This window comes from Myotis brandtii, unplaced genomic scaffold (genome assembly GCF_000412655.1).
Source record: "Myotis brandtii unplaced genomic scaffold, ASM41265v1 scaffold650, whole genome shotgun sequence".
Taxonomy (NCBI): Eukaryota; Metazoa; Chordata; class Mammalia; order Chiroptera; family Vespertilionidae; genus Myotis; species Myotis brandtii.
In genome coordinates this window covers 146,824-159,877 of record NW_005370517.1, presented here as the reverse complement: position 1 = coordinate 159,877, position 13,054 = coordinate 146,824, and the positions used below count along the sequence as shown (strand labels likewise).

The following is a 13,054-nucleotide window of genomic DNA, read 5'->3' as shown; positions in this document are numbered from 1 at the left end:
AGCAGGAGGCTTGGGTTGCTCCCGGCGACAGAGGAAGCCAAGCTTTCCACCAGCCCTGGACTCCACTCAAGGAGGGGCTGGGGGCCTGGGCTCCGCTCAAGGAGCTGGAAGAAAAAAAAAGGAGGGGCTGGGAGCAGCTGGAGCGGAGAAGCCAAGCCTCGCTGCTGCGGCCAGACCAAAGGCCTGGGTCCCAGGTGACACAGGAAAACTGGTGCCGGCAGCCAGGGGAAGGAAGGCCTATTGTGCGAATCTTCGTGCAACGAGCCACTAGTTAAAATATAAACAAAATTGGCAAATCTTTAGCTAGACTAAAACAAAAGAAACAAGACTGAATACAACCACATCAAAATTACAACTATAATACAGAACAACCATCATTTAGAACCACCTGAAGCTGGCTGAATGGAAATCCTACAACTAGAGAAGTAAAGAAAAAAGCACATTGAGACTGGTAGGAGGGCAGAGGCCTGGAAGGGGCTGGTCCGACACCCATGTTTTTTTAATCAGAATATCTCGGTTGCAGAGGCCCCCTGTGAGGAGCAAGGGGTCCCAGCCCCACACCAGACCCCCCAGTTCAGGGTTGTAGAGCTGGCAAGAGAAGTCCCTGTAACTTTAGGCTGTAAAAACAAGCAGGAATTGTGGCTGAGTGATACGGAGGTTGATAGAGACCTGGGTGTTCATCTTAAAGGGCCAGTGCACAAACGTGGACACGATCCCTCTGAGCTCCAGTGTAGCATGGCTTTGGGGGATCCAGGGACATGCGGGAAGGAACTGGATTATCCAGCATTGGTGCAGGAACTCGGGGGTGGTTTTTTCCCTTATCCCATGCATCAAAAGGTTGCCTATTATGTTCTTGGTCAGGGCAAGTGCTGGGTTTGCAGGTTCCATCCCTGGTCGGGGGCATACAGGAGGCAGGCAATCAATGTTTTACTCTCACTTCCATGTTTCTCACTATCCCTCTCATATTTTTGTAAAAGTCAATTTCAAAATCTTAACAACCAAAAAAGAGCATAGTTCAAATTTGCTGGAAGCTTTTATTAAAAAAAGAAAAGAAAAAAAGATATTACACCTGACACTATGAACATAGAAAAAATGCCAAGAGCCCACTATGAACTTCTGAAATTAATAAACAAATTCAGAGCCCTAGCCAGGTGGCTCGGTCAGTGAAGAGTGGTCCCAATACCTGAGGTTGTAGGTTTGATCTCCCTTCAGGACAAATGCAGAGGGCAGTCAATGAATGCATAGATCAGTGGAACAGCAGGTCAATGTTTCCCTCTCTATTTCTGTCTATCTCTGTCTTCCTTCCTTTCTCTAAAATTAATAAAAAGTTTAAAGAAAAAATAAATTTGGAAAGGTTACAGGATGTAAAAATCAACACATAAACATCAGTTTCATTTCTACACATTAATAATAAATTCTTTGATAGAGAAATGAAGAAAGTAGTTAAGTCTGCAGTAGAATTAACAATAAAATACTCGGGAATAAATTCCACCAAAATGGTGAAAGGTCTGTACATCAAAAACAAGACAGTGATGCAGACCATACCAGATTATAACTCTACACATTCAGGAGCGACATACTCAAGAGGCAGACTCAGTGAGCACCAAAGCCCCACTGAAACAAGTCCTGCTCCCTAGGGGTATTTCTTACACAGCACCTCTTCCATTGTAGACACAGCTGGTCTTCACAGCCAATTGGTCTATAGGCCAATTCCTCCCAGTGAGGCCAACAGCAATCAAGGCTCAACTACAACAAGACTGTGCACACAGCCCACAAAGGGGTGCACCTAGAATGCCCAGCTCAGGTGAATGGGGAGGCTGAGCCACTGGGTCCTATAGGACACCTATTACATAAGGTCACGCTTCCAATTCCAGGAGACATGGCAGGTTTACCCAATACATAGAAATAAACACAGGGAAACAGCCAAAATGTGAAGACAAAGAAACATGTCACAAATGAAAGAAATGGAAGCAAGCAAGCTACTAGACACAGAGTTCAAAACAAAGGCTCTAAGGTTATTCAAGGACCTTAATGAGTGCTTTAAAGGACTTAATGAGAGCTTCAAGGGACTTAAGTGAGACTTTCAAGGATCTCAGTGAGAACATAAAAGACACACAAAAAAGACTAGTAAGAAATTAAGCATACACTAATAGAAATGAAGAATAATTTACAGGGATTCAACAGTAGAGGATTCTGAGAATCAAATCAACGATTTGAAATATGAGGAAGCAAAAAACACCCAACCAGAAGAGAAATAACTTACAAGTCCAGGATGCACAAAGAGTCCCAAACAAGAAAAACCCAAAGAGGCCCACACCAAGACACATCATAATTAAAATGCCAAGGGTTAAAGACAAAGAGAGAATCTTAAGAGCAGCGAGAAAAGCAGCTAGTTACCTACAAGGGAGTGCCCATATGACTATCAGCTGATTTCTCAACAGAAACTTTGCAGGCCTGAAGGGAGTGACAAGAAATATTCAGTGATGAATAGCAAGGACCTACACCCAAGATTACTCTACTCAGCAAAGCTCACATTTAGAATTGAGGGTCAGATAAAGAGCTTCACAAATAAGAAGAACCTAAAGGAGTTCATCACCACCAAACCACTTCCACATGAAATGTTGAAGGTTATTCTTTAAGAAGAGGAAGAGGAAGAATAAAGGATGAAGAAAAAATCTGAACAATAAAATGGCAATAAACACGTATCTATCAACAATTGAATCTAAAAATCAAAATAAACAAGAAATCTAATGAACAAAATAAAATGGTGAATAAAATATAATCAAGGGCATGGAAACATAGAACAGACTGATGAATCTCAGAGGGAAGGGGTAGGGGGCGGGAAGAGATTAACCAAAGATATTATATGCATTACCTATGGAAACAAACAAGACGATGGTGAAGATGTGGGGTGGGGCAGGAACCGGGTGGAGGGAAGCAATGGGGGGAGAGAAGGGGAAACATCTATAATACTCTCAACAACTAAGATTGTAAAAAAGAAACAGAAAAAAAGGTTTCAACATTAAAAAAAAAAAAGACTAAAATAAATTTAAAAAGAAATAAAAAGATTACAACTCAGCCCTGGCCAGTGTGGCTGAGTTGGTTGGATGTTATCCCATGCATCAAAAGGTTGCCTATTATGTTCTTGGTCAGGGCAAATGCTGGGTTTGCAGGTTCCATCCCTGGTCGGGGGCATACAGGAGGCAGGCAATCAATGTTTTACTCTCACTTCCATGTTTCTCACTATCCCTCTCACTATTTTTGTAAAAGTCAATTTCAAAATCTTAACAACCAAAAAAGAGCATAGTTCAAATTCGCTGGAAGCTTTTATTTAAAAAAGAAAAGAAAAAAAGATATTACACCTGACACTATGAACATAGAAAAAATGCCAAGAGCCCACTATGAACTTCTGAAATTAATAAACAAATTCAGAGCCCTAGCCAGGTAGGGGTGCTCACAGGGGTCATTGTTCCTGTGCTGGGACTTTCCACTTCCCAGGGCTAACTGTCAGCCATATTTGAGTCTCCATCAGTATGACTCACACTATTCACTCTGCCCTGGTGATGCCCTGAGACCCCACCCCATCCAATCTGCAGCCCCACCCACACTGTTTGCAGCTGCTTTTCCATATGAAAAGCCTGTTCTGGCTAAGGCTTCAGACTGTGCTAAAAACTCTTAAACAAGCAGCAACTGGAGTCAGCATACCCCAAACCTATCAATAAAAGGACCAAGATCCAGCACTAGCACCAGCCTACCTTGCTTCACAGCTCGGGCTCACCTGAGCACTTCTTAGCCCAATACAAATAGTAGCCATCTGCAGATCTCTTTGTAGTTCCTGCCAGGTGGCCTCAGGCAGAGGCTGACTTTGCATCTCCCTGGAGGACCCAGAGCCAGTGCCCCTGGTGGACAGCTTCAGACCATACCAGATTATAACTCTACACATTCAGGAGCGACATACTCAAGAGGCAGACTCAGTGAGCACCAAAGCCCCACTGAAACAAGTCCTGCTCCCTAGGGGTATTTCTTACACAGCACCTCTTCCATTGTAGACACAGCTGGTCTTCACAGCCAATTGGTCTATAGGCCAATTCCTCCCAGTGAGGCCAACAGCAATCAAGGCTCAACTACAACAAGACTGTGCACACAGCCCACAAAGGGGTGCACCTAGAATGCCCAGCTCAGGTGAATGGGGAGGCTGAGCCACTGGGTCCTATAGGACACCTATTACATAAGGTCACGCTTCCAATTCCAGGAGACATGGCAGGTTTACCCAATACATAGAAATAAACACAGGGAAACAGCCAAAATGTGAAGACAAAGAAACATGTCACAAATGAAAGAAATGGAAGCAAGCAAGCTACTAGACACAGAGTTCAAAACAAAGGCTCTAAGGTTATTCAAGGACCTTAATGAGTGCTTTAAAGGACTTAATGAGAGCTTCAAGGGACTTAAGTGAGACTTTCAAGGATCTCAGTGAGAACATAAAAGACACACAAAAAAGACTAGTAAGAAATTAAGCATACACTAATAGAAATGAAGAATAATTTACAGGGATTCAACAGTAGAGGATTCTGAGAATCAAATCAACGATTTGAAATATGAGGAAGCAAAAAACACCCAACCAGAAGAGAAATAACTTACAAGTCCAGGATGCACAAAGAGTCCCAAACAAGAAAAACCCAAAGAGGCCCACACCAAGACACATCATAATTAAAATGCCAAGGGTTAAAGACAAAGAGAGAATCTTAAGAGCAGCGAGAAAAGCAGCTAGTTACCTACAAGGGAGTGCCCATATGACTATCAGCTGATTTCTCAACAGAAACTTTGCAGGCCTGAAGGGAGTGACAAGAAATATTCAGTGATGAATAGCAAGGACCTACACCCAAGATTACTCTACTCAGCAAAGCTCACATTTAGAATTGAGGGTCAGATAAAGAGCTTCACAAATAAGAAGAACCTAAAGGAGTTCATCACCACCAAACCACTTCCACATGAAATGTTGAAGGTTATTCTTTAAGAAGAGGAAGAGGAAGAATAAAGGATGAAGAAAAAATCTGAACAATAAAATGGCAATAAACACGTATCTATCAACAATTGAATCTAAAAATCAAAATAAACAAGAAATCTAATGAACAAAATAAAATGGTGAATAAAATATAATCAAGGGCATGGAAACATAGAACAGACTGATGAATCTCAGAGGGAAGGGGTAGGGGGCGGGAAGAGATTAACCAAAGATATTATATGCATTACCTATGGAAACAAACAAGACGATGGTGAAGATGTGGGGTGGGGCAGGAACCGGGTGGAGGGAAGCAATGGGGGGAGAGAAGGGGAAACACCTGTAATACTCTCAACAACTAAGATTTTAAAAAAGAAACAAAAAAAAGGTTTCAACATTAAAAAAAAAAAAAAGACTAAAATAAATTTAAAAAGAAATAAAAAGATTACAACTCAGCCCTGGCCAGTGTGGCTGAGTTGGTTGGATGTTATCCCATGCATCAAAAGGTTGCCTATTATGTTCTTGGTCAGGGCAAGTGCTGGGTTTGCAGGTTCCATCCCTGGTCGGGGGCATACAGGAGGCAGGCAATCAATGTTTTACTCTCACTTCCATGTTTCTCACTATCCCTCTCACTATTTTTGTAAAAGTCAATTTCAAAATCTTAACAACCAAAAAAGAGCATAGTTCAAATTCGCTGGAAGCTTTTATTTAAAAAAGAAAAGAAAAAAAGATATTACACCTGACACTATGAACATAGAAAAAATGCCAAGAGCCCACTATGAACTTCTGAAATTAATAAACAAATTCAGAGCCCTAGCCAGGTGGCTCGGTCAGTGAAGAGTGGTCCCAATACCTGAGGTTGTAGGTTTGATCTCCCTTCAGGACAAATGCAGAGGGCAGTCAATGAATGCATAGATCAGTGGAACAGCAGGTCAATGTTTCCCTCTCTATTTCTGTCTATCTCTGTCTTCCTTCCTTTCTCTAAAATTAATAAAAAGCAAAACATAGAGAACTGAAATGCACAAATATGTCAATATATATTTATATACTGTATATGAGGCCCCTAGAACCATAATTAGTACCAAAGATTCACTGTTAATTCATTCTCGAGTTGCCCCCCTTAAAAATCAAGTTGCCCCCCTATGGGTTGTGTGCCCCACGTTGGGAACCACTGCTCTAGAGCCATATAGCAAATTCAAACTCTTGGACCCAACCCTCACCCTCCTGAGGCAGCAGGCGTGGGTTCCGCCCAGGAGTCTGGTCTGAGCAGCCCTCCAGATGCTTCTCCTGGTGCGAGTGACCGAGGCCCACGCTCCAGGTCAGGGATGCGGTCCTGGCCAGCCACTGGGACCACCTGGGGAGCTCTGACATCCCCATGCGTAGAGGGCACCCTAATAAATTACATCCGAATCTCAGGGCTGCAGGCCAAGGAGTCAGTATTTTTAGTTTTCCAGGTGATTCCAATGTGAAGGCCAGGGTTAGGGCCTCTGCTCTGCCTTGAACAATGCTTCTCACACCTGGCTCATCAGAATCGCCTGAGGGTCTTCTTTAAAAAGTACTGATGTGGCCCTAGCCTAGAGCATCAGCCTGTGGACTGAAGGGTCTGGATTCGATTCCAGTCAGGGGCACATCCCCAGGTTGCGGGCTCGATCCCCAGCGTGGGGTGTGCAGGAGGCAGCTGATTGGTGATTCTCTGTCATCATTGATGTTTCTATCTCTCTCTCCCTATCCCTTCCTCTCTGAAACCAATAAAGATATATCTGAACAATAAAGATTTAATTTTAAATAAATAAATTAATTAATTAAATTTAAAAAAATAATTCCAATGGTATTTTACAAAGAAATAAAATAGAATCTTGAAATGTATGGAACCAAAAGACCTGGAAGAGCAAAAGCAAACTTGAGCAAGAACAAACCAGGTGGCATCAAACTTCCTGACTTTAATCTATTACAAAGCCAAAGCAACCAAACAGTGTGTTACTGGAATAAACATAGAAACACAGACCAATAGAACAGAACAGAAGACCGAAATAAACCCAGGCACATACAATCAAGTATCCTTTGACAAAAACCACAAGATACACAAGAAAGAAAAGATAGCTTCTTCAATGAATAGTGCTGGTAAAAATGCATATTCAGTACCTGCGAGGTGTCAAGAAATGTGTTCCAGGTGAAGGTGCCATCATGTGCAGGACACAGAGGTGAGAGAGAGCAGAAATGTTCACTATGGTTCCCGCATGCACTGAGCATACAAGGTTGATGGGTGCAAAGGCTGGAGAAAGAGTTTCTCTCCTGTCATGTTTAAGAGCTTGGATTATATCCAGAAAGTTTATTGATCTCGTTCATATAATGCTTTAAAAAATAAATAAATAAAATGCTTTGTGGGAAAAAAAAAAAAAAGATACACTCTTAAAAAAAAAAAAGAAAAAAAAGATACACTATGGCTACTTCTAAAGTCACGTTACCATTAAAAAAAAAATGCATATTCACAGGCAAAACAACAAAACTGGACACCACTGATAAAAATGAACTCAAACTGAATCAAATAATTAAATGGCAATCCCCAAACTTAAAAATACTCAAGACAAGTTAGAGAAAAAGCTATGGACATTAGCTTTGGACATGATTTTCTGGATGTGACACCAACCACCAGGCAAAAGGGCAAAACTAAACTGTCTGGACAACAACAAATGAAAAGGGGTCTTCACATCACAACAGCAATTAACAAAACGAAATTAAAAGGCAATCTACAGGATGGGAGAAAATACTTGCAAATCATATGAACGTACTGCTTGGAGATACTGTGGATTCAGTTCAGATATCCACAATAAAGCGAATATCAAGATACAGAGAAAGTTATAAAAATATTTGGAGTTTCTATCTATACTAATAAAAGGGTAATATGCTAATTAGACTGGGTTGACCGGACATCTTCCAGGCGTCAGATTTCCTTTCGGACAAAGCCATGGTGGCTGGGGCCGAGGCAGAGGCGGTTAGGGGCAACCAGGCCAGCAGGGGAACAGTTAGGGGGTGGCCAGCCCCAGGGGAGCAGTTAGGGGGCGATCAGGCCGGCAAGCAGAGGAGGTTAGGGGCGATAAGGCAGGCAGGTAGAGTGGTTAGGGGCAATCAGGCAGGCCAGCAGGGGAATAGTTAGGGGGCGACCAGGCTGGCAGGGGGACACACACTTAGGAGGTGGGCAGGTCAGCCGTGGGGCAGTTAGGGGACGGCCAGGTTGGCAGCGGGGCAGTTAGGGAACAACAAGGCTGGCAGGGGACCAGTTAGGGGGCGATCAGGCTGGCAAGCAGAGGCAGTTAGGGACGATCAGGCAGGCAGGTAAAGTGGTTAGGGGTGATCAGGCAGGCTGGCAGGGGAGCAGTTGGGGGGGCCAGGCTGGCAGGGGGGCAGTTAGGGGCTGACCAGGCCGGCACGTGGGCAGTGAGAGGGCGACCAGGCCGGCAGGGAGGAAGTTAGGGGGCAGCCAGGCTGGCACAGGGGCAGTTAGGGAGTGACCAGGCCAGCACGAAGGCAGTTAGGGGCGGCCAGGTCAGCAGAGGGGCAGTTAGGGGGCAAACAGGACAACAGGGGGTCAGTTAGGGGATGACCATCCTGACAGGGGACCAGTCAGAGGGCGATCCGGCCGGCAAGCAGATGCAGTTTGGAACAATCAGGCAGGCAGGTAGAGTGGCTAGGGGCGATCAGGCCGGCCGGCAGGGGGGGCAGTTAGGGGGCGGCCAGGCTGGCAGGGGTCAGTTAGCAGACAACCAGGCCAGCAGAAGGGCAGTCAGGAGATGACCAGACTGGCAGTGGGCAGTTAGGGAGTGGCCAGGCCAGCAGGGCTCAGTTAAGGGGTGGCCAGGCTGGCAGGGGTCAGTTAGGGAATGACCAGGCCGGCAGGGCACCAGTTAGGGGCAACTAGGCCAGCACGAAGGCAGTTAGGGGGCGGCCAGGCCGGCAGGGAGGCAGTTAGGGGACGACAAGGCTGGCAGAGGACCAGTTAGGGGGCGATTAGGCCAGCAAGCAGATGCAGTTAGGGGCAATCAGGCAGGCAGGTAGAGTGGTTATGGGCGATCAGGCAGGCCGGCAGGGGGGCAGTTAGGGGGTGACCAGGCTGGCAGGGGGGCAGTTAAGAGGCAACCAGGCAGCAGGGGGGAGCAGTTAGGGGGTGACAAGCCTGGCAGGGGTCAGTTAAGGGGTGGCTAGGTGAGGAAAAGCATAGTTAGGGGGCAACCAGGCTGGCAGGTATCAGGTTAGGGGGCAGCCAAGCCAGGCAAGGGACAGTTAGGGGGCGACCAGGCGGACAGGGGGGCAGTTAGGAGATAACCAGACCAGCAGTGGGCAGTTAGGAGGCGACCAGGCACGAAGCAGTCAGGGGTGGCAGGGGGGCAGTGAACGGGTGACCAGGCCGACAGGGGGCCAGTTAGAGGGCAATGAGGCCAGCAAGCAGAGGCAATTAGGGGCAATCAGTCAGGCCAGCAGGGGGGCAGTTAGGAGTGATCACGCTGGCAAGCAGAGGTGGTTAGGGGTGATCAGGCAGGCAGGCAGTCAGGCAAGCTGTTAGGAGCTAGTGGTCCTGGATTGTTAGAGGGATGTCCAACTGCCAGTTTAGGGCCCATCCCTGCGGGTCCCCCGAGGGGTTCCAGATTGGAGAGGTTTCAGGCTGGGCTGAGGGACCCCTGCCCACCACCACAGTACACAAATTTCATGCACCGGGCCTCTAGTCTATAAATACAAAAGCCTAAGTGACTATTACAACTGAATGACCTGAACCACTGGAATGAACAGTCGACCAGTCGCTGTGACGTGTACTGACCACCAGGGGGCAGAAGCTCAACGCAGGACCTGCCCCCTGGTGGTCAGTGCGCTCCCACAGCAAAACTCCCCTGGCCATGCCCTGGCTATTTGGCTCAGTGGATAGAGTGTCGGCCTGTGGACACCCCCCTGCCGGCATGGTTGCTCCCTAACTGCTCCCCTGCCAGCCTGCCTAATCTCCCCTAACCACTTTACCTGCCTGCCTGATCACCCCCTAACTGTGGGTCCCGGGTTCAATTCCAGCACATGCCTGGGTTGCGGGCTCGATTCCCAGTGAGGGGCATGCGGGAGGTGGCCGATCAGTGATTCCCTCTCATCATTGATGTTTCTAGCTCTCTCTCCCTCTCCCTTCCTCTCTAAAATCAATAAAAATATTTTTAAAATATATTTTATTGATTTTTACAGAGAGGAAGGAAGAGGGATAGAGAGTTAGAAACATCGATGAGAGAGAAACATCGATCAGCCACCTCCTGCACACCCCCCTCTGGGGATGTGCCCACAACCAAAGTACATGCCCTTGACCGGAATCGAACCCGGGACCCTTCAGTCCGCAGGCCGACGCTCTATCCACTGAACCAAACCAGTTAGGGCAAAAATATTTTTTATAAAAACACAAAAAACTCCCTCGGCCAGCAAACCCCTGCAGTCCCTCCCCTGACCGGCCATTAGCCTGATTGGGGGGACCCCACCCAAGCATGAATTTGTGTACCAGGCCTCTAATTAAATAATAAAGATATGGGCCAGTTTAGGACCCATCCCTGGGGATCCCCCGAGGGGTAATAAAAACAGAAATACTGTGTGAAAAATACTTTATCAGTACAGAGTGACAAACTCAGGGAAATTCAGAGACCTAAAGTGACCACAAAGGAAGTTTTGAAATGAAAACTTTCTAACTAAAAGCAGTTAATGACAGGTAGACATGTCCTCAGCTGGAATATTCACCGACAAAAGTCAATCCTTACCTTAACTGAGCCTGTCTATCATCTTCTGCATCTATGATAACATCCCTTTGGAAAGTCAGAGTAACATCCCTTTTTTGGGATTCCTCTGGGCACAACCAACTGCACCACAGCAGAGACTACAAACACTCTCACTGCTAATTTCATCATATTAACATTGATTATTAGCTATCCTGTCCCCAACTATGTAAAAGATTTATCATTTTACTTTTCATCCAATTCCAGAAGTAGCCCCGCTTTGCTCTCTTCTGCCTCCTTAATCTATCACCAATGAATTTCATGTAACCCAGCTATGCCTGCTCTTTTGATTGTAATGTATCAAATAAGATGCAAAACTGCCATTCTCTGGAGCATTATATCAATGCCTTGAGATTTTGCTTCCTAGCAACTGTTGAAGGTTTGGACCAAATAAACTCACAAAAATTATTTACAGGTTTGAATATTTCTTATGTTCACACTGGTCAACAGCATCTGAGCTTACTGGAGGAATGGCCACACTAAACCTCCTGAATGCAGGATTGCCAAAAACGTTAAATTTGTAAAACCAAAAATCCTACACAGCCTGGCTCTGGTGGTTCAGAGGACTGAGTGTCGTCCCATGGACCAAGATGTCCCAGGTTCGATTCCCAGTCAGGGCAAATGCCTGGGTTGCTGGCTCCATCCCCAGTAGGGGGTGTGCAGGAGGCAGCCAATCAATGATTTTCTCAAATTATTGATGTTTCTCTCTCTCTCCCTCTCCCATCTTCTCTGAAATCAATAAGAATATATTCAAAACAGAACAAAACAGAAACCCCTCAAAATACCTGCAAAGCACAACCAAGCACATGCAAAGAGAAAAGTCAGTAGCTGTATGTAATAAAAAATTAATATGTAAAATATAGAAGGTATTCAACAGAAACATTAGCCAAAAAAATATGGTTAAAAAACAGGCTAAGGATATAGAGGCAATTTTCCCCAAAATATGTACAGCTGACTAACAGGAATATAAAGAATGCTTTTCCTCACTACTCAAGGTGGAATCCATTAGACTCCCTGCCACAATACCAACCACAAATCCCTGCCTAGGAGTTCAGTACAGGAGGGGTTGTGATTGCAGAAAAATTAAAGGCCAAAGCAAACAAACCAGACCAACCAAGATCAGCAAAGGCCCAAAAAACTGAAAGTCAAGCAGTGAGGACAGAGCACACCCTGCGTAAAGGAGCATGAGGATATGTTAAGCCAAGTCCAGGTCTCTGGTGAGAGCGAGGGTCTTACCCAGGGAGGATACAAGTTCAAAGTTCTCCAGCATCACATTCAGGTACAGCTGTCTCTGACCCTCATCAAGGAGGCTCCATTCCTCCCTGGAGAAGTACAGGGCAATGTCCTCAAAGGTCACGTCAACCTGTCAGAATTGAGACAATTGAAACCAGAGCTGACTCTCTGAGAACCCACACTCCTACTCCTTACACATCTTCCCCACCCTCAACCTCCTCCAGGTCTCCCCAGTTTAGTGTGGACACCAGGCTCTAATGCCAGGGCTGGCTGCTCTCTCATCACAGTCCCATTAATCACTGTTATTGCCCTCAACACAACAGATGGGTTTGGAAGGGGGACAGCAGCTAAGCTCTGAGCCATGCCTCCAGGGCCCCAGCCTTCCTGCCAAGCAATACCAAGAGAAACACCGATCAGCTGCCTTCTGCACGCCCCCCACCGGGGATGTGCCTGCAACCAAGGTACATGCCCTTGACTGGAATCGAACCCGGGACCCTTGAGTCCGCAGGCCGACGCTCTATCCACTGAGCCAAACCGGCTCTGGCTGCAGCCATTTTTAAACTCCCAAAATAGAGATTACTGAAACCAAAGCTGTCTTTCTGAGAACCTGCACTCTTACTCCTTACACATCTTCCCCGCCCTCAACCTCCTCCAGGGCACCCGGTTAGTGTGGACACCAGGCCCTAAGGCCAGTGCAGGCTGCTCTCTCATCACAGGCTCATTAGTCACTGTTACTGCCCTCAGCATGAGCAGAGGGATTGAGGCCTGGGAGTGCATGCATCTCAGCTCTGGATCTTGCCTGCAGGGCCCCAGCCTTCCTGTCAAGCAACACCACTGCAGTCTCCCAGACCAAGCCTCCAAGACTAAGACAAACCGGGCTTATGCTTCACCCTGAAGTCCCCACACCAGGTCCCGGGGACCATCAGCTCACACTTCCTCCAGATGTGCACACCTCTGTGTAATGTCTACCTCCTTCATATCTTCAGATCCCAGGTTCACTCCCTCAGCTCTGCCCCCTTCCTGCTCCAATGCC

General features: G+C 46.3%; 1 protein-coding gene across 3 annotated transcripts in view; it reads right to left on the bottom strand.

The window, feature by feature from the left end:
• LOC106723804 (zinc finger protein 883-like) overlaps positions 1-13,054 on the bottom strand; it is a 139,348-nt gene that overhangs the window by 101,512 nt on the left and 24,782 nt on the right. For 2 of the 3 annotated variants that reach the window (XM_014528768.1, XM_014528767.1), the window contains exon 1: positions 1,184-1,303. The exons of the other annotated variant lie outside the window; for it this stretch is intronic. The gene's annotated coding sequence lies outside the window, so the exon portion shown is untranslated. Of the gene's footprint in view, positions 1-1,183; positions 1,304-13,054 lie in introns of those variants that run through there. 3 annotated transcript variants of the gene reach the window in all.